The sequence below is a fragment of the Bos javanicus genome, chromosome 29, assembly GCF_032452875.1.
Source record: "Bos javanicus breed banteng chromosome 29, ARS-OSU_banteng_1.0, whole genome shotgun sequence".
In the NCBI taxonomy this organism is placed as follows: domain Eukaryota; kingdom Metazoa; phylum Chordata; class Mammalia; order Artiodactyla; family Bovidae; genus Bos; species Bos javanicus.
In genome coordinates, this window is record NC_083896.1 from 27,576,096 (window position 1) to 27,596,729 (window position 20,634).

At 38.7% G+C, this 20,634-nt stretch overlaps 2 pseudogenes; both read left to right on the plus strand.

Moving 5' to 3' along the window:
* The first annotated feature begins 5,392 nt into the window (after positions 1-5,392).
* Positions 5,393-6,352, plus strand: LOC133241799 (olfactory receptor 8G1-like; annotated as a pseudogene).
* A 2,489-nt stretch (positions 6,353-8,841) lies between these two features.
* On the plus strand, positions 8,842-9,799 carry LOC133240966 (putative olfactory receptor 8G3; annotated as a pseudogene).
* Positions 9,800-20,634: the final 10,835 nt, after the last annotated feature.

The following is a 20,634-nucleotide window of genomic DNA, read 5'->3' on the forward strand; positions in this document are numbered from 1 at the left end:
ATAGACTCAACGTTGGTGTCATATCAAAAATACCTTTTCTGAGATATGTAATGTTTTCACTTTGTTGTTCAAATTTTTGAAATTCAGGATCATTTTCCCATACAATACATTCCCCAAATTCCCTCCAGGCTAATTCCTTTGAGTTTGTGTTATATTGACTATATAAGGAGAAATATCAAGAATACAGTCACAGACTCTTGAGAATTAAAGAAGTTCCAGTGTACTATAAAAAGAATACAAACAACAAGAATCACTATGATGATCATCATAATGTAATAACATATTACTATTGAGATAGTATAAAATATCAAACTCTGTGCCCAACACTTTATATTAGACAACTTTCTTTAATATTTATGATATTCTTTCAAGGCAAGCCCTAGTATTGTTTTTGTTTGAAAGATGAATAAATTGAAGCTTGTTTAATTTGAGTAAATAGCCATAGTCTCAAACATAATAAAGACAGAGACTAGAATGTCTGGCTCCAAGAACTGTGATTATACCCAAAGTAATCTATTGGCCCCAGGTTATTGTGGGTAAGTGTAAGGCCTTCCAGGTAATTTCTTTCTACACATTAAGTTTCTATCTCCTGTGAGATTGTATTGCTTTTCACTAGATCTCTCCAATGTGATTTTTGCTTTTATTTCATTTGATTTAATGAAAATAATCAAAATATTTCAAACTTGTGTTGATCAAGCAAAAAGATCAAATGCAGAGTGACTGCAGAAACTTATAGTAAGACTAATCAAAGAGATTCAAATTATCATGTTTAATGCCAACAATTTTACACAAGTAGCCCAACACATTATTATCTCTAGGGGCTTCCCTGGTAGCTCAATGGTAAAGAATACAGCTGCCAATGCAGGAGACGTGAGTTCAGTCCTTGGGTGGGGAAGATTCCCTGGAGAAGGAAATGGCAACCCCTCCAGTATTCTTGCCTGGGAAATCTCACAGAGAGAGGAGTCTTGTGGGATACAGTCTACAGGGTTGCAAAGCGTCCATCCAACACAATCTTGCCATTAAACTACAACAATAAATTTACGTTAACAACTACTCCTATTATACAGAGTGAAGTAAGCCAGAAGGAAAAACACCAATAAAGTATACTAACGCATATATATGGAATTTAGAAAGATGGTAACGATAACCCTGTATACGAGACAGCAAAAGAGACACTGATGTATAGAACAGTCTTATGGACTCTGTGGGAGAGGGAGAGGGTGGGAAGATTTGGGAGAATGGCATTGAAACGTGAAATGTCATGTATGAAACGAGATGCCAGTCCAGGTTCAATGCATGATGCTGGATGCTTGGGGCTGGTGCACTGGGACGACCCAGAGGGATGGTATGGGGAGGGAGGAGGGAGGAGGGTTCAGGATGGGGAACACATGTATACTAATTAAATAAAAATTGAAAAAAAAAACAAAAATATATAACATTCTACTAAAAAAAAAAAAAAAAAAAAACAACTACTCATAATAATCCCAAATTATGTAAGTTGTATTACTTTCATGAGGTTCACACCCTTTTGCCACATAAATTATAAACAATTGCCATTTCTTGTCAGTTTTATCTTGGAAACATCACTTCTCTCCCCTCATATTGCTCCTTTTTAACTTCTGGCCATTAACATCTGGTAGCTATAAATTCACATGAAACTCTAGATACTCAGTTGTCTTCTGCCTCTTCTCAGTTCAAAGCGTCTTACTCATTACTGACAGATCAAAGTTCTTTGGGTAGTGTGCTGCCTTATTCACCTGTAGTGTCCAAATATATGGCTATATATATATGTATATATATAACATAATTTTATTTACCACCCATGTAGTTCATTATCCACTCATTCATCAATGTCAAACATTCATTTTCAATTATTTCATATTATTTGACTTAATTTTCATATTATTTGTCTTATTATTTTCATATTATTTGACTTAATTTACATCAGTACTATAAAAGAAGGTTAAAATGGTTACAATTACAACTTCTATCTTAGGCATGATTCCCAGTCTGTTATATATAGTCAGAATATGTATATATATATATATATATATATATATGTATATATAAATCAGCTAAATCATACATAAACCCTTTCAGAACTGAAAGAATGGCTCTATAGGTATCTTCATATGTTTAATTTCTGAATAATTATAGAAATGATCTGTTTACTTCTTGTTTACATTCTTTCTATATCTGACCATTACCAAACTCCAACTCTCTCTCTCACTTCTTTTATTTGGCACACTGAAGCAACTTCAGTTGTAGTCTGTTCACTTACAAGGTGGCATTCCCGACACAGTATTTTTCTCCAAACATGTCAGAATCCTGCAGCCACAGAAAATCCAAAGCTAAAAGATTTTTGATGCATGGGCATGGTGGATTTTCCTTGAATCTGAAAGAACTCCAGTGGGAGGTATTCAAAACAAAAGGTCCTCTAGAACCTTGTTCCTCAGAGTGGTCTACAGATGAGAAATAGTGGCAAAAATCTGAGAAATTTTATTTAAAATGTATAGTCTCAAACCATACACGAGACTTACTATCAGAATCTGCTTTTGATCAAGATCCTTAGGTTATTTCCATGCACATTAAAAGTTGAGAAGTTTTTGATAAATATTGATATCTGACCTCACACCCTAAAATTTTGACTTGATTGGCATAGAGTTCACCCTCAGTATTGAAATTAAAAAAAAAAAAGATAAAAAACTCCCCTGATAATTTTTTAATGAGTTTAAATGAGTATAAAATTGAGAAACACTAGGTTCCCTTGTGGCTCAGATGGTAAAGAATCCGCCTGTAATGCAGGAGACCTGGGTTTGATCTCTGGGTTGGGAAGATCCCATGGAGAAGGGAAAGGCTACCCACTCCAGTATTCTGGCCTGTAAGAATTCTATGAACCCATAGTCCATGGGGTCGCAAAGAATTGGATACAACTGAGTGACTTTCATTTTCAATGTAACACAAGTATAAACTGGTAAAAGTAACTGACTCTTCTTATATTTAACTATAAGATCTCTCCTGACTTGAGTGTGCAATTATCTTGATACAATCATTTCTAAGTATGGTTCCAATTTTCCTATTTTAGAACAAAAAGTGAAAATATAATATATAAGAATAGAAGTAACATGAAACATAAGTGCCTAATAAAATATTTTATATATGTAACTTAGCAACTAGAATCATTAATAGTGAGCACCTAAAAAAGTAAAAAATTAAGTTAATATTCTGAATTCTTACCCCATAACTTTAAATCCAATAGCATATAGATTGGACTTTGAATTAATATGTATATTTTGTATTTACATATAAAATTGATTAAATACATTTTTGTACAAGGATAAATGATTTACCTCATCATATTAAGATTTGTTGCCATGTTAATATTAAGATAACTTGTCAGAATGTTGCCCAATCCTTTAAAACCTTTTATTCACAGAGTGGACTGGGAATTAGTAGCTCTGGCTAGGAGATTGTATGAGATGCAGAATCTCAAAACCTCAAATGCTCCTCAGAACTGCTGGATGAAGATCTGATTTTGAAAAAATATCCAGGTGAATCTGTGAAGAAATCTTAATCACTAATTGATGAGTTTAGGATTGACAGAGAATCCCTCTTGAAGTGAAAAATTAGACAACTGTGGACATGTCAACTGCAACTGCTTCTTTTCTCAAGAGCTTGCCTCTTGAGAAATGGAAATCCTTGGAGAGTATTTGAACTGGCAACCCACTCCAGTACTCTTGCCTGGGAAATTCCACGGACGGAGAAGCCTGGTGGGCTACAATGAGGTCTCAAAGGGTCGGACACGACTGAGTGACTTCACTTTCTTTCTTCTATAGTTCCTTTTGGAGAAGGAAATGGCAACCCACTCCGGTGTTCTTGCCCGGAGAACCTCCTAGACAGAGGGGCCTGGTGGGCTGCAATCTGTGGGGTTGCAAAGAGTCGGACACGACTGAGCAACTAACATACATAACATATTTATTGCCTGGCATATATGAAATCCAGGACACACCTTCATAGCACAGTGATCACAACCACTCAGGGGAGAACTGAGAAAGGTGCAGATGTTTGCTACCTTAAAGCTGAAGAAACATACACTAAGACAGAGTTAGAGATGCTGACCTGTGATGCAGATTGGTTTCAAAAGGGGCTCTGAGACCTGGGCTGTGCTGGCCCTCTCGACACTAAAGACAGCAGAAAGCTGGGTACCTATCATTCCTGACACCAATACAGAGCTATCTTCTGAGTCAAAGGAAGCATGTTGCAAATTAAATTTGGTGTTGAGATTTCCAGCAAGAAGAAAGGTGAGTATATTCATCTCACATCGGTGACTTGAGACTATTAAGTCTGGAAATACTAATGTGAAAATTCAGGCAAATATTCCTCATATATTCATGCATGGAATTATGTATAAAATCCCATTTATATCCTGAACACTATGCAATTACTTGTTACACAGAGGAGAATAAGTCTGATTCGGTGTATCATCTGACTTACAGCATATCTCAAGTCTAAAAATGTGCTGTTTAGAAATGACAGTTTTCTGAACTTTAAGTAGGAAGGTTAAAACAATTACAAGGTGTTGGAGAATGTTTTCATGATGATTTCTAACTTAAATAAGATTGAAAAGAAAAGAGAACTTATTTAGCATACAACAGAGAAAACAGAGTTGGTAGGATTATTTCATGTGAAAAAAAAAAACATATAAAAAGACAGACAGCTGCTACCTGCTTCTCCTTTAGCCTTCAATATTCCCCAGCATCAGGGTCTTTTTCAATCAGTCAGCTTTTCACATCAGGTGGCGAAAGCATTGGGGCTTCAGCCTCACCAACAACACTGTCCAATGGATATTCAGGATTGATTTTTATGGCACACATAGAAAATGGTAAAAAATGATATGGCATCATGGGGTAGACAGATGAGGCAGTTTGTGGCTGAAGGTGAAGAATTAAGAGACTTAATGTCACTGAATGTCACTCTAAATCCCATATATAGATGCCATCTGTATATGTTTATCTATATTTATATGTACACATACATATGTACATATATGGATCTGCATATTTTATGTATGTATGTATTATACTATGACTCACTCATCTATTCATCCATTGCTGAACATAAATTTGAATTATTTCCAATTTTAATTGTTATGCATACAGCTGCCATGCACGTTTTAATGTTGATAAACATGGCTAAATATTTTAATAGAAAATATATTTATTATATTTGAAAATGAGGCTTTATAAATATTGGATTTAGATGTACTGTGCTTCCATAAATAGACCCAGAGTTAAGTGATTATATAGGTCAAAAGGATGCCTAAATAGTGAATCATTTATATGGAACACTCTACTCCAAATGAAAAAAAAAAGAAAAGAATTCCCTCCAATGACCATGTTTTTCTCTTTCCCTTCCAGAGACTATGCAGATGGAAATGGCAGCAGAAAATCACTCTCATCCTCGCTGGGCTCACAGAACAGCCATGAATCCACCTGCCCCTTTTCCTTCTCTTCCTGGTAATCTATGTGGTCACAGTGGTGGGGAATCTGGGCATGATCACACTGATTGGGCTCAGTTCTCACCTGCACACCCCCATGTACTATTTCCTCACCAACTTGTCTTTTATTGACCTCTGTCAGTCCACTGTCATTACCCCCAGAACGCTGGGGAATTTTATGACAGAGAAGAACATCATCTCCTACCCTGAATGCATGACTCAGCTCTTTTTCTTTCTTCTTTTTATTATTGCAGATGGTTACCTGTTGGCTGCAATGACATATGACCGCTATGTTGCCATCTGTAGCCCCTTGCTGTATAATATTACCATGTCCCATCAGGCCTGTTTCTCCCTTATTTTTGAGTGTATATGATGAGATTGGTATGTGCATTCTCTCACACAGGCTGCATGCTTAGGGTTCATTTCTGCAAATCAGATGTGACCAACCATTATTTCTGTGATCTTCTGCCCCTCCTAAAGCTCTCCTGCTCTAGTACCTATGTCAACAGATTACTGGTTCTGTGCTTTGGTGCACTTAACATCTTTGCCCCCATCCTGACCATCCTCAGCTCCTACATCTTCATCATTTCCAGCATCCTCCATATTCATTCCATGGAGGGCAGGTCCAAAGCCTTCAGCACATGCAGGTCCCACATCTCAGCTGTCACTATTTTGTATGGATCTACAGCATTTATGTACCTGCGGCCAACATCTGTGAGCTCCATAGACAAAGGGAAAGTTTCCTCTGTGTTTTATACTATTGTTGTGCCCATGCTGAATCCCTCGATCTACAGCCTCAGGAATAAAGATATCAATGTTGCCGTGAAGAAAATGCTTAAGAGAATATTTTTGTGACCAGACAATAACTAATTAAAAGGTATATAACTCCATTGCTAACACTAGCAAGGGGGCACTCCCCATCCCCCTTCTGATGTCTGTGTCAGAAGTTTTCTCTCTTTTATACTTTAATAAAACTTTATTGCCCAAAAGCTCTGAGCAATCAAGCCTCATCTCTGGCCCCAGATTGAGTTCTCCTCTGGAGACCAAGTATCCTGGTGTCTTTCATGGTTCAGCAACAATCTTTCAGTTCTCTTACTTCAAAATCCTTACCAGAGCCTAAAATCTTAGTTAAGAACTCCTTCATGCTTTGCAACACTGCTCAAACCAGTATGCCTCTTACAATGCCATTTATTGTTTTGGGTATGTAGTTACCTGCTTATTTTGCACAATGCTCTGAACTGTAATGTTCATAAAGGTTACCCCCAGACATGTATTTTATTGCCATATCTGCAGGACCTAAGATAGTTTCTGGCACTAGAAAGACCTGAATAATTTTCTTATTTCATTTTAAAAAATATTTAGTTTCATGGGGTCGCAAAGAGTCGGGCACGACTGAGTGAATGAAATGAACTGAACTGATAGGAAATCATATATATCCCATAAAGTCTTTATCCATTCAGTTCAGTTCAGTCGCTCAGTCGTGTCCAACTCTTTGCAACCCTATGAATCGCAGCATGCCAGGCCTCCCTGTCCATCACCAATTCCCGGAGTTCACTCAGACTCACGTCCATTGAGTCAGTGATGCCATGCAGCCATGAGTCAACTCTTCTCATGAGGTGGCCAAAGTACCAGAGTTTCAGCTTCAGCATCATTCCCTCCAAAGAAATCACAGGGCTAATCTACAGAATGGACTGGCTGGATCTCCTTGCAGTCCAAGGGACTCTCAAGAGTCTTCTCCAACACCACAGTTAAAAAGCATCAATTCTTCGGCACTCAGCCTTCTTCACAGTCCAACTCTCACATCCATACATGACCACAGGAAAAACCATAGCCTTGACTAGATGAACCTTTGTTGGCAAAGTAATGTCACTGCTTTTGAATATGCTATCTAGGTTGGTCATAACTTTCCTTCCAAGGAGTAAGCATCTTTTAATTTCATGGCTGCAGTCACCATCTGCAGTGATTTTGGAGCCCAGAAAAATAAAGTCTGACACTGTTTCCCCATCTATTTCCCATGAAGTGATGGGACCGGATGCCATGATCTTCATTTTCTGAATGTTGAGCTTTATACCAACTTTTTCACTCTCCTTTTTCACTTTCATCAAGAGGCTTTTGAGTTCCTCTTCACTTTCTGCCATAAGGGTGGTGTCATCTGCATATCTGAGGTTATTGATATTTCTCCCAGCAATCCTGATTCCAGCTTGTGTTTCTTCCAGTCCAGAGTTTCTCATGATGTACTCTGCATATAAGTTAGATAAGCAGGGTGATAATATACAGCCTTGACGAACTCCTTTTCCTATTTGGAACCAATCTGTTGTTTCATGTCCAGCTCTAACTGTTGCTTCCTGACCTGCATACAGATATCTCAAAAGGCAGGTCAGGTGGTCTGGTATTCCCATCTCTTGAAGAATTTTCCACAGTTTCTTGTGATCCACACAGTCAAAGGCTTTGGCATAGTCAATAAAGCAGAAATAGATGCTTTTCTGGAACTCTCTTGCTTTTTCCATGTTGGCCTACCAAATGCTTAATGCTTTGCATAGATCTGTCTTAGTACACTTATGCCCTGTTCACAGTGGTGGAGTACATGATTTGCATTTTGTCCATTATACTCTCACCCCTAAGATTATTCAAATTAGAATAAGAAAGAATGGTTCCGGGAGTGGGAAAACCTATTGAGGTACAAACATAGTGTGTGCCAAGCAGTTACATCTCTGCCCTGTGTGGTCAAAGTCCAGGGAGAAGGAAGTTGGGACATGAAAACATCAGATCTCAGGTGAAATGATACTGGTCTTCAGATATTTTCAGTTGAGATATTATTAAAAAAGATAGCCCTGACTAATATAACTACTTTCCACAGACTTGTGAATCCTCTATGCATTAATTATAGAAAGCATGCACTGCTATTACTTATTATAAATGAAAGGAAAATTCTATGCCATTCAACATGCATGATATTAATATAAAAACATAGAAACTTGGAGAAAAGATGAGTACTCAGAAATAATACTAGAAGTATTCCTTTGGACTGGCTTTAAAAATTCATAAATTGTTACTTCTCTTAAACTTCATGAAGTAACTTAATTATAACGTTCTTGAAGTTTATAATTTCTGTCCTAGTTCAATCAGAATAATTGTTTGCCTACAGTAGCAGGATATACTGGAAATTTCACTTCATTATATATGTCCTCTGATGTGATATTAAGAATGATCTCTGCAGAATTACTCTCTGCCTCTCATATAGACAAGCACACACACACACATACATATGTGCATAAATCTTTCTCTCTCTCTCTCTCACACACACACACACACACACACAAGTACACTCGTTTTCTGTTTTTTAAACTTAAAACCTGCTGAGAAGAAAATGGACTCTGAAAATCACTCCTCACTGACTGAGTTCATCCTCACTGGGCTCACAGAACAACCACAATTCCAGCTGCCCATTTTTCCTTCTCTTCCTAAGAATCTATATGGTCATCGTGATGGGGAACCAGGGCATGGTCACACTGATTGGGCTCAGTTCTCACCTGCACACCCCCGTGTACTATTTCCTCAGCAATTTGTACTTTATTGATCTCTGTCAGTCCACTGTCATTACCCCCAAATGCTGGTGAGCTCTGTGAGAGAAAAAAATATCATCTCCTACCCTGAATGCATGACTCAGCTCTACTTCTTTCTTCTTTTTATTATTGCAAAGAGTTATGTTTGCTGAAATGACATATGACCACTATGTTGCCATCTGTAACCCCTTGCTTTATAATGCCATCATGTCTTATTATAGGTGCTTCCAGGTCAGAGCAGCAGTTTACATCTTGTGAATCATTTAATCAACATTCCATACTTGCCTTATGCTGAGACTCTATTTTTTCAAGGCCAATGTGATTAACCATTATTTCTGTGATATTTTTCTGCTCTTGGAGCCATCATGTCCTAGCATTTATTTCAATGAATTATTGGCTCTAGTCTGAAGTTTTTTCAATGTCCTGATTCCTGCCTTACCTACTCTTACCTCCTATGTCTTCATCCTCCACAAAATCTTCCACATACACTCCACAAAGGGCAAGTCCAAAGCCTTCCAGCACTTGCAGTTCCCACGTCTCAGCTGTTGCTGTTTTCTATGGATCTGCAGCATTCATGTACCTGCAGCCATCATCTGTGAGCCCCATGGACCAAGGGAAAGTGTCCTCTGTGTTTTATACCTGCACTGTGCCCATGATGAATCCTGTGATCTACAGTTTGTGGAATAAGGATGTCAAATTGACCCTGAGGAAAATTCTGGACAGTGGAAAATGTAGATGAATAGACTCAATGTCATGGTGTTATATACGTATATAATGTATATATACGTTATATATGTTGGCTGGGATACATAATCTTTCAGTTTTACTGTTCAAAGTTTTGGAAATTAAGGATAATTTTCCCATACAATACTTTTCCCAAGTTGCCTCCAGGCTAATTCCTTTGAGTTTGTGTTATATTAACTATTTATGGAGAAATATCAAGGGTAAAGTCAAAGATTTTAGAATTAAAGAAGCTCCAGTGAGGTACAAAGAAATACAAATGACAACAAGAATAACTATAATGATCATCATAAAATAATAACATATTATTATTGAGATAGTATAAAATATCAAACACTGTGCCCAGTGCTTTATATTAGATAACTTTTATATTTATGGTGTTCTTTCTAGGTAAGCCTTTGTATTTTTTCCATTTGAAAGATGAATAAATTGAAGTTAGTTTACACAGAGGAAATTCACACAGTCCCAAACCTAATAAAGACAGAGGCTAGAATGTCTGACTTCAGGAACTGTGATTTTACTCAAAGTTATATATTGCCCCCAGGTAATTGTGTGTAAGTGTAAGGCCTTTCCAGTAATTTTCTTCTACACATTAAGCTTCTACCTTTCCTTGAGATTCTATTCCTTTCCGTTAGATATCTCCAATGCTATTTTCACTTTCATTTCATTTGATATAATGAAAATAAAAATATTTCAAAGCTGTGTTGATCAAACAAAAAGACCAAATGGAAGTACAAAATGCTGGAGGAGTAGGTGGATGTAGAGCACATCTCTCTTCACAGATGCAAGAGGAATACACCTTCAGACACAGAAGTGCATGCAGAACACCATCTGAGAGTGGACAGGAGGTCCTGACCAGAGGAAAAGAATATATAGAATCACAAAAAGCTCGGTAGGATGAAGGCACTAGGGGGAAAAATAGGAGTGTTAGTAAGACTGGACCTTCCCTTGTGGGTGGGGGAACTGAAGCTGGGGTCCGATCCCCACTTTGGGGCAATTGTCTGAGTCAGAAGGGAAACATTTAAGGCTGAGAGTGAAACAGCTGATCTGTGGCAGCCTAAATAGAATGAGAATCAGACAGTCCTTGCTGGACACATACATACATACATGCCCCAGACAGAGATGCAGGTTGCCTAGAAGGCGCAGTGGCTGGGAGGTGAAGTTTAGGGATTGTGGAACAATCCCAGGGCGAGGGCTGCTCTTTACTGTGGAAAGACTGATCGAGGGGATGTGAGGGAGGAGACTGTGGTGGGAAATACATGTGGAGGAGAGCTGGGGAGCCATGGAAGCAAGGTGATACTGCTGAGTAACACGTAGAGGGTAGAGCCATCACCATAGCCTCTCTCCCCCAACAGGCCAGCATCGGCAGCTGAACAATAGCAAGGCTGGCACATCAAACTCCTGATGCACTGAATTACAGAACAGGAACACACCCAAGGTGCTCCTTTAAGTGACTGATGAGGCAAACTAGACAGTAGGGCTCCACCCAGGGTGCCCCTTTAAATGCCTGATGTGCTGATCTACAGTGTAGGACCCCAGTCAGGAGGGACCCTCTAAGTGCCTGACACACCAAACAGCAGAGAAGGAATCCACCGAAGGGAGCCCTCTAAGAACCTGCATAAGCGGAGCTGTGGAGAAAGACTGGCCAAAGAGGCCTTCTGATTGCCAGCTATAAGAGGCTGGAAAAAAGACTTTGATATGGCCATAACTCCTGCAGTGGAGGCAGTGCATATCCCTGCAAACTTGGCACTGCCAGGGTCCCTGCAAGACAAGCAGCTGTGCCACCTTCACGTTCAAATCTCACTGGGGCAGAGCTGCTGCAGGCCAAAAAGTCTTGTGTCTATGCACGCAGGGTCATTTTGGTAATGTCTGACTCCTTATGACCCTGTAGACTGTGGCCTGCCAGGCTTCTCTGGCAGGGAGGAAGTTTCTCCGGGTAAGAATACTGGAGTGCATTGGCCAATATTGATTGTCATATCCTTCTAGAGCACTATATTCCCTGCTGCCCTAGCCACTGACTCCCCTGAGTACCTGGTGTTGTCATAACCCCTGTGACCCAAACAGCTGCACTACCTCCGCACCAGGCCCTCACAGGGGCAAGCTCACATCCTCCAGGGCAGACTCAGGTGCAAATCTGGGAGATCAACCCACTTACAGAGGTGGAAATAAAGCCACAATTGGAAGCCAGGGGGCAGTGTGGCTAAGAAAGATGACCCAAAACCTTCCAGCCAGCTGTACAAGCTGCAGATTAAATCCACACGATCAACTAAGCAAACTCTGTGTCTATGGAATATACAAAAGGTCATTGAGAGCTCCCACAAAAGAAAATGCACTAGTTCTGATAACTGTGGATATTTGAGGCAAGAACACACAGGTTTAGGACCAGTTTAGAAGCTGAGCTGCCCTCAAAGAAGGTCCAAAGATCAGGCCAATGTTAGAGGGCATTCTAGGGAGGTAAGGTGGACTGTGATTCCCAGCCAGGCAAAGGACTCTAACAGCAGTTACTCAACAAAATATTTATTAGTCTTATGTTTTGAATTGTTCTGTAGATTGTTTTGAATTTTTCCTCCCATTTTCTCCCCCTGTGTTCAGTTAAGTTCAGTTCAGTTACTCAGTCGTGTCTGACTCTTAGCGACCCCATGGACTGCAGCCTACCAGGCTCCTCCATCCATGGGATTTTCCAGGCAAGAGTACTGGAGTGGGTTGCTATTGCCTTCTCCAAGCAGTTAACATTTAATGTATATAGATCTTCTTCATCTACCTCCATTTAACTTTGCATATCTGGTCTTTCTTTCTTCTTTCTTTCCTTTCCTCTCAACATATTTGTTACTTTTGTTTTCATTGTTTTATTTCCAACTCTGCAACTTGCTTTAGTTTCTTTTTTTTTCTCTAATTTTATTTTATTTTTAAACTTTACATAATTGTATTAGTTTTGCCAAATATCAAAATGAATCCACCACAGGTATGCATGTGCTCCCCATCCCGAACCCTCCTCCCTCCTCCCTCCCCATACCATCCCTCTGGGCCGTCCCAGTGCACCAGCCCCAAGCATCCAGCATCATGCATCGAACCTGGACTGGCAACTCGTTTCCTACATGATATTTTACATGTTTCATTGCCATTCTCCCAAATCTTCCCACCCTCTCCCTCTCCCACAGAGTCCATAAGACTGTTCTATACATCAGTGTCTCTTTTGCTGTCTCGTACACCGGGTTATTGTTACCATCTTTCTAAATTCCATATATATGCGTTAGTATACTGTATTTATGTTTTTCCTTCTGGCTTACTTCACTCTGTATAATAGGCTCCAGTTTCATCCACCTCATTAGAACTGATTCAAATGTATTCTTTTTAATGGCTGAGTAATACTCCATTGTGTATATGTACCACAGCTTTCTTATCCATTCATCTGCTGATGGACATCTAGGTTGCTTCCATGTCTTGGCTATTATAAACAGTGCTGCGATGAACATTGGGGTATTTTGTCTTCCAGTTTATGCTTAAGTTAGTTTTATTCTTAACTGGTAAATATAATTTTCTGTTTCCTTTGTTCACTGGGTCAACCTACTGTACTTTATTTTTGTTGGACTCTTTTTACTTTGCTCATGGGTGTATATGTATATGTGTATCAGTTCAGTTCAGTTCAGTTCAGTTCACTACTCAGTCGTGTCCAACTCTTTGCGACCCCATGAACCACAGCACGGCAGGCCTCCCTGTCCATCACCAGCACTCAGTCCACCCAAACCCATGTCCATTGAGTTGGTGATACCATCCAACCATCTTATCCTCTGTCGTCCCCTTCTCCTCCTGCCCTCAATCTTTCCCAGCATCAGGGTCTTTTCCAGTGAGTCAGCTCTTCACATGAGGTGGCCAAAGTAGTGGAGCTTCAGCTTCAACATCAGCCCTTCTAAAGAACACCCAGGACTGATCTCCTTTAGAATGGACTGGTTGGATCTCCTTGTAGTCCAAGGGACTCTCAAGAGTCTTCTCCAACACCACAGTTCAAAAGCATTCTTTGGTGCTCAGCTTTTTTTATACTCCAACTCTCACATCTACACACGACCACTAGAAAAACTGTAGCCTTGACTAGATGGACCTTTGTTGACAAAGTAATGTCTCTGCTTTTTAATATGCTGTCTAGATTGGTCATAACTTTCCTTCCAAGGGGTAAGCATCTTTAATTTCATGGCTGCAATCACCATCTGCAGTGATTTTGGAGCCCAGAAAAATAGAGTCAGCCTCTGTTTCCACTTTTTTCCCATCTATTTGCCATGAAGTGATGGGACCAGAAGCCATGATCTTAGTTTTCTGAATGTTTAATTTTAAGCCAACTTTTTCACTCTCCTCTTTCACTTTCATTAAGAAGCTCTTTAGTTCTTTGCTTTCTGCCATAAGGGTGGTGCCATCTGCATATCTGAGGTTATTGATATTTCTCCTGGCAATCTTGATCCAAGCTTGTGTATCCTCCAGCCCAGCATTTCTCATGATGTACTCTGCATATAAGTTAAGTAAGCACATGCAATATTTTAAGTATTATTTGCCTGATTTTGTAACTGCCATTTTACTTGGGTTCATCTTTGGTTTCTCATTTATGAAGTTTTCTTTAATCTAACTTAATGCCACAACAAACCCCTTGTGGAATCTTCATTCCTGACCAGAGACCAAACCTTGAGCCTTTGTGGTAGCTTTGGTTCCAACATCCTAGAATACCAGAGAATTAACCCTAGGGAGTATGAAATAGTGAGAACTCACACAAAGGAAACCACTTGAATACAAGACATGGTATCACCCAACCACCAGTAGCACCCTGAGCAGAATGCCTCATCTAAACAAGAAACAAAAGAAAAATACAGCCCAATCATCAGCAGATAGGATTACCATCTCACTCAGACTTGTACATCAGAGGAAAAACAAACAAACAAAAACTCACCAAGCAAATCTCAACAAGCTTACAGAAACCACTGGACAAATCTTCGGAGGGCAGAAAGGAAAAGGAAAAAAGAATTCTACCTAGAAGCCCGGGAAAAGGACACCTCAAAAAAAAATGTTATATAAATAATGAAAAGGCAGAGAAATACTACACAAATGAAGGGACAAAGTAGAAACACAGAAGCCCTAACAAATGAGGAGGAAATAGTCAACTACTTGAAAAAAAAAAAAAATCAGAATAATGATAGTAAAGATTATTTTTTAAAAATTGCAAATAAAATGGAGAAAATGCAATAAAAATTAACAAAGACCTAGAACAACTAAAGAATAAACACACAGAGACAAACAACACAGTTACTGATTAAAAATACTCTAGAAGGAATCAATAGCAGAATATCTGTAGAAGAAGAATGAATCAGTGAGCTGGAAGATTAAATGGTGGAAATAATTTCTGAAGATTAGAATAAAGTAAAAAGAATGAAAAGAACTGAGAATAGTCTCAAGAACCTCTGGGACAATATCAAACACACCAACATTCGAATTATAAAGGTCCCAGAATAAGAAGAGGAAAAGAAAGGGTACGAGAAAACTTTTTGAAAAGATTATAGTTGAAAATTTGCCCAAAATGAAAAAGGCAACAATCAAGTCCAAGAGGCACAAAGAGTCCCATACATGATAAATCCAAGGAGAAACATGTCAAGACACATACAAATCAAACTAACAAAGACTAAACACAAAGAAATAATATTAAAAGCAGACAGGGAAAAGCAACAAGTAACATACAAGGATGTCCCATACTTTTAACAGCTGGTCTTTTAGTCAAAACTTTACAGGCCAGAAGGGAATGGCAGGATATATTTAAAGTACTGAAAGGGAAAAATCTACAACCAAGATTACTGTACACAGCAAGTATCTCATTCAAAACTGATGGAGAAATCAAATTTTTTTTTCTTTCTTTCTTTCTTTCTTTTTTTTTTTACTTTACAATATTGTATTGGTTTTTCAGACAAACAAAATTTAAGAGAATTCAGTACTACTAAACAAGCTTTACAAGAAATGTTAAAGGGAATTATATAGTCAAGGAATACAAGAGAGGAAAAGATCTACAAAATCAACCCCAAACAATTCAGAAAATAGCAATATGAGCATCAGTCAGTTCAGTTCAGTCACTCAGTCGTGTCCGACTCTTTGCGACCCCATGAATTGCAGCACGCCAGACCTCCCTGCCTATCTCCAACTCCCGGAGTTCACTCAAACTGATGTCCATCGAGTCGGTGATGCCATCCAGCCATCTCATCCTCTGTCATCCCCTTCTCCTCCCGCCCCCAATCCCTCCCAGCATCAGAGTCTTTTCCAACGAGTCAACTCTTCACATGAGGTGGCCAAAGTATTGGAGCTTCAGCTTCAGCATCAGTCCTTCCAATGAACACCCAGGACTGATCTCCTTTAGAATGGACAGGTTGGATCTCCTTGCAGGCCAAGGGACTCTGAAGAGTCTTCTCCAGCACCACAGTTCAAAAGCATCAATTCTTCGGCACTCAGCTTTCTTCACAGTCCAACTCTCACATCCATACATGACCACTGGAAAAACCATAGCCTTGACTAGACGGACCTTTGTTGGCAAATTAATGTCTCTGGTTTTGAATATGCTATCTAGGTTGGTCATAACCCTCCTTCCAAGGAGTAAGCATCTTTTAATTTCATGGCTGCAGTCACCATCTGCAGTGATTTTGGAGCCCCCCAAAATAAAGTCTGACACTGTTTCCACTGTTTCCCCATCTATTTCCAATGAATTGATGGGACCAGATGCCATGATCTTAGTTTTCTAAATGTTGAGCTTTAAGCCAACTTTTTCACTCTCTGCTTTCACTTTCATCAAGAGGCTTTTTAGTTCCTCTTCACTTTCTGCCATAAGGGTGGTGTCATCTGCTTATCTGAGGTTACTGATATTTCTCTCCGCAATCTTGATTCCAGCTTGTGTTTCTTCCAGTCCAGCGTTTCTCATGATGTACTCTGCATATAAGTTAAATAAGCAGGGTGACAATATACAGCCTTGACGTACTTTTCCTATTTGGAACCAGTCTGTTATTCTATGTCCAGTTCTAACTGTTGCTTCCTGACCTGCATATAGGTTTGTCAAGAGGCAGGTCAGGTGGTCTGGTATTCCCATCTCTTTCAGAATTTTCCACAGTTTATTGTGATCCACACAGTTAAAGGCTTTGGCATAGTAAATAATATATCAATAATTATTTTAAAGGTAATTGGATTAAATGCTCCAACCACAAGACACAGACTGGCTGTATAGATACAAAAACAAGAACCATATTTATGCTGTCTACAAGAGACCCACTTCAGACCTAAAGACACATATAAACTGAAAGTAAGAGAATGTGAAAACATATTCCATGCAAATGGGAAGTAAAGGAAAGCTGGAGTAGCAATCCTCATATCAGACAAAATAGACTTTAAAATAAAGAAGATTGCAAGAGATAAGGAAGGACACTGCATAATGATCAAGGGATAAATCCAAGAGGAAGACATAGCAATTGTAAATATCTATGCACTCAATACAGGAGAACCTCAATACATAGGACAAACACTAACAGATATAAGGGGAGAAACTGGCAGTGATAGAAAAATGTTTGGAGCCCTTGACACCCCACTCACACCAATGGACCAATCATCAAAACAGAAAATTAATAAGGAAACATAAGTCTTAAATGATACATTAAATGAGATGGATCTCATTGGTATCTTTAGGACATTTCATCCAAATGTAGAAGAATACACCTTCTTCTAAAGTGCACATGAAACATTCTCCAGGATAGACCACATCTTGGGTCAGAAATCAAACCTCAATAAATTTAAGAAAATTGAAATAGTATCAAGCATCTTCTCAGACCACAACTCATGAGACTAGATATCAACTACAAGAAGAAAACTGTAAAAAAACACAAACACATGGTGATTAAGCAACATGTTCCTAAATAACCAACAGGTTACTGAAGGAATCAAAAGGGAAATTTCTAGAAACAAATGACAGTGACAACATGACAACTCAAAACCTATGGGAAGCAGCAACATCAGTTCTAAGACAGAAGTTTATAGCCATACAATCCTACCCCAAGAAACAAGAAGACATTGACTAGACAACCTAAATTTACATCTAAAACAAGAACAAAAAGACCCCAAAGAAAAGAAGAACAAAAAACCCCCAAAATTTGTAGAAGAAAAGAAATTATAAAGATATGAGCAGAAATAAATGAAAAAGAAATGAAATCAACAGTAGTAAAGATTAATAAAAATAAAAGCTAGTTCTTTGAGAAGATAAATAAAGTTGACAAACCTTTAGCCAGTCTCATCAAGAAAAAAACATAAAAGAATCAGATCAACAAAATTATAAATGAAAAAGGAGGTGTTACAATAGACAGTAGAGAAATACAAAGGGTTATAAGAGACTATTATGAATGACTATATGGCAATAAATTGGATAAACTGGAAGAAATAGACAAATTCTTAGAAAAGACCAATCTTCCAAAACTGAACCAGGAAGAAATGGAAATCATGAACAATCCAATTATAAGCACTGAAATTGAAGCTCTGTTCAAAAATCTGCCAAAAATCAAAAGCCCAGAATCAGATGGCTTCACAGGAGAATTCTATCGAACATTTAGAGAAGAGCTAATGCGTATCCTTCTAAAACTCTTCCAAAAAATTGCAGAGGAAGGAACACTTCCAAACTCATTCTATGAGGCCACCATTACCATGATACCAAAACCAGGCAAAGACAACACAAAAAAAGAAAACTATAGGCAAATATAACTGATGATCATAGATGCAAAAATCTCAACAAAATTTTAGCAAACAGAATTCAGCAACACATCACAAGGCTTATACACCATGATCAAGTTGGGTTTATTCCAAGGATGCAAGGATTCCCCAATAAAGGAAAGTCAATCAATGTGATAAAGCATATTAACAAATTGAAAGATAAAAACAATATGATCATCTCAATAGGTGAAGAAAAAGCCTTTGACAAAATTCAGCACCCATTTATGATTAAAACTCTTGAAAAAGATGGTATGGGGAGGGAGGTATCAGGGGGTGTTCAGGATGGGGAACACATGTACACACGTGGCGGATGCATGTTGATGTATGGCAAAACCAATACAATATTGTAAAGTAAAAATAATAATAATAAAAAATAGGCATAGAAGAAACTTATGTCAATATAATAAAGGCCATATCTGATTGGCCTACAGTAAATATTATTCTGAATGGCAAAAAACAGAAAGCATTCCCACTAAGATCAGGAACAAGGCAATGGTGTCCACTCCCCGCCCCGCCACACCCCCCCCCCCCAGTTATTCAGCGTAGTTCTGGAAGTCCTAGCTACAGGAATCAGAGAAGAAAAAGAAAAAAAAATCCAGATTGGAAAAGAAGAAATAAAATCCTCACTGTTTGCAGTTGACATGATGTTGTACAGAGAAAACCTGAAAGATAGTATCAGAAAAATATTAGAGCTAATCGGTGAATTTAGCAAAGTTACAGGATACAAAAATCAACACAGAAATCACTTGCATTTCTATATAGTAAGAATGAAAATCTGAAAGTGAAATTAAGGAATCAATCCCATTCACCATTGCAACAAAAAAAATTAAGTATCTAAGAATAAACTTACTGGTGTACGAGACAGCAAAAGAGACACTGATGTATAGAACAGTCTTATGGACTCTGTGGGAGAGGGAGAGGGTGGGAAGATTTGGGAGAATGGCATTGAAACATGTAAAATATCATGTAAGAAACGAGTTGCCAGTCCAGGTTCGATGCACGATACTGGATGCTTGGGGCTAGTGCACTGGGACGACCCAGAGGGATGGTGTGGGGAGGGAGGAGGGAGGAGGGTTCAGGATGGGGAACACATGTATGCCTGTGGCGGATTCATTTTGATATTTGGCAAAACTAATTCAATTATGTAAAGTTTAAAAATAAAATAAAATTAGAAAAAAAAATAAAAAAAATAAAATAAAATTAGAAACAAAAAAGAATAAACTTACCTAAGGAGATAAAAGAACTGTACACAGAAAATTATAAAATACTAATGCAAGAAATCAGAGATGACATAAACAAATGGAGAGATATTCCATGTTCCTGGGTAGGAAGCATTAATATTGTGAAAATGACTCTACTACCAAACACAATCTACAGATTCAATGTGATCCCTATCAAATTACCAAAGACAATTTTCACAGAACTAGAACAAAAACTTGAAACATAAAAGACCCCAAATAGCCAATGCAGTCTTGAGAAAGAAGAATGGAGCTGGAGGAATAAACCCTTCTGACTTCAGATTGTACTTCAAAGCTTCAGTCTTTAAGACAGCATCGTACTTGCACAAAAAAAAAAAAAAAGAAAAGAAAAAGAAAGAACTATAGACCAATGGAACAAGATAGAAAGCCCAGAAATAGACCTATGCACCTCAGTTCAGTTCAGTCGCTCAGTCATGGTGGACTATTTACGACCCCATGGACTGCAGCAGGCCAGGCTTTCCTGTCCATCATCAACTCCTGGAGCTTATTCAACTCATGTCCATAGAGTCAGTCATGCCATCCAACCATCTCATCCTCTGTGTTCCACTTGACCACTCACCTTCAATCTTTCCCAGCATTAGGGTCTTTTCCAATGAGTCAGTTCTTCACATCAGGTGGCCAAAGTATTGGGGTTTCAGCTTCAGCATCAGTCCTTCCAATGAATATTCAGGACTGATCTCCTTTAGGATGGACTGGTTGGATCTCCTTGCAGTCCAAGGGACTCTCAAGAGTCTTCTCCAGCACCACAGTTCAAAAGCATCAATTCTTCGGTGCTCAACTTGAGTCCAGCTCTCACATCCATTCTCACGTCATT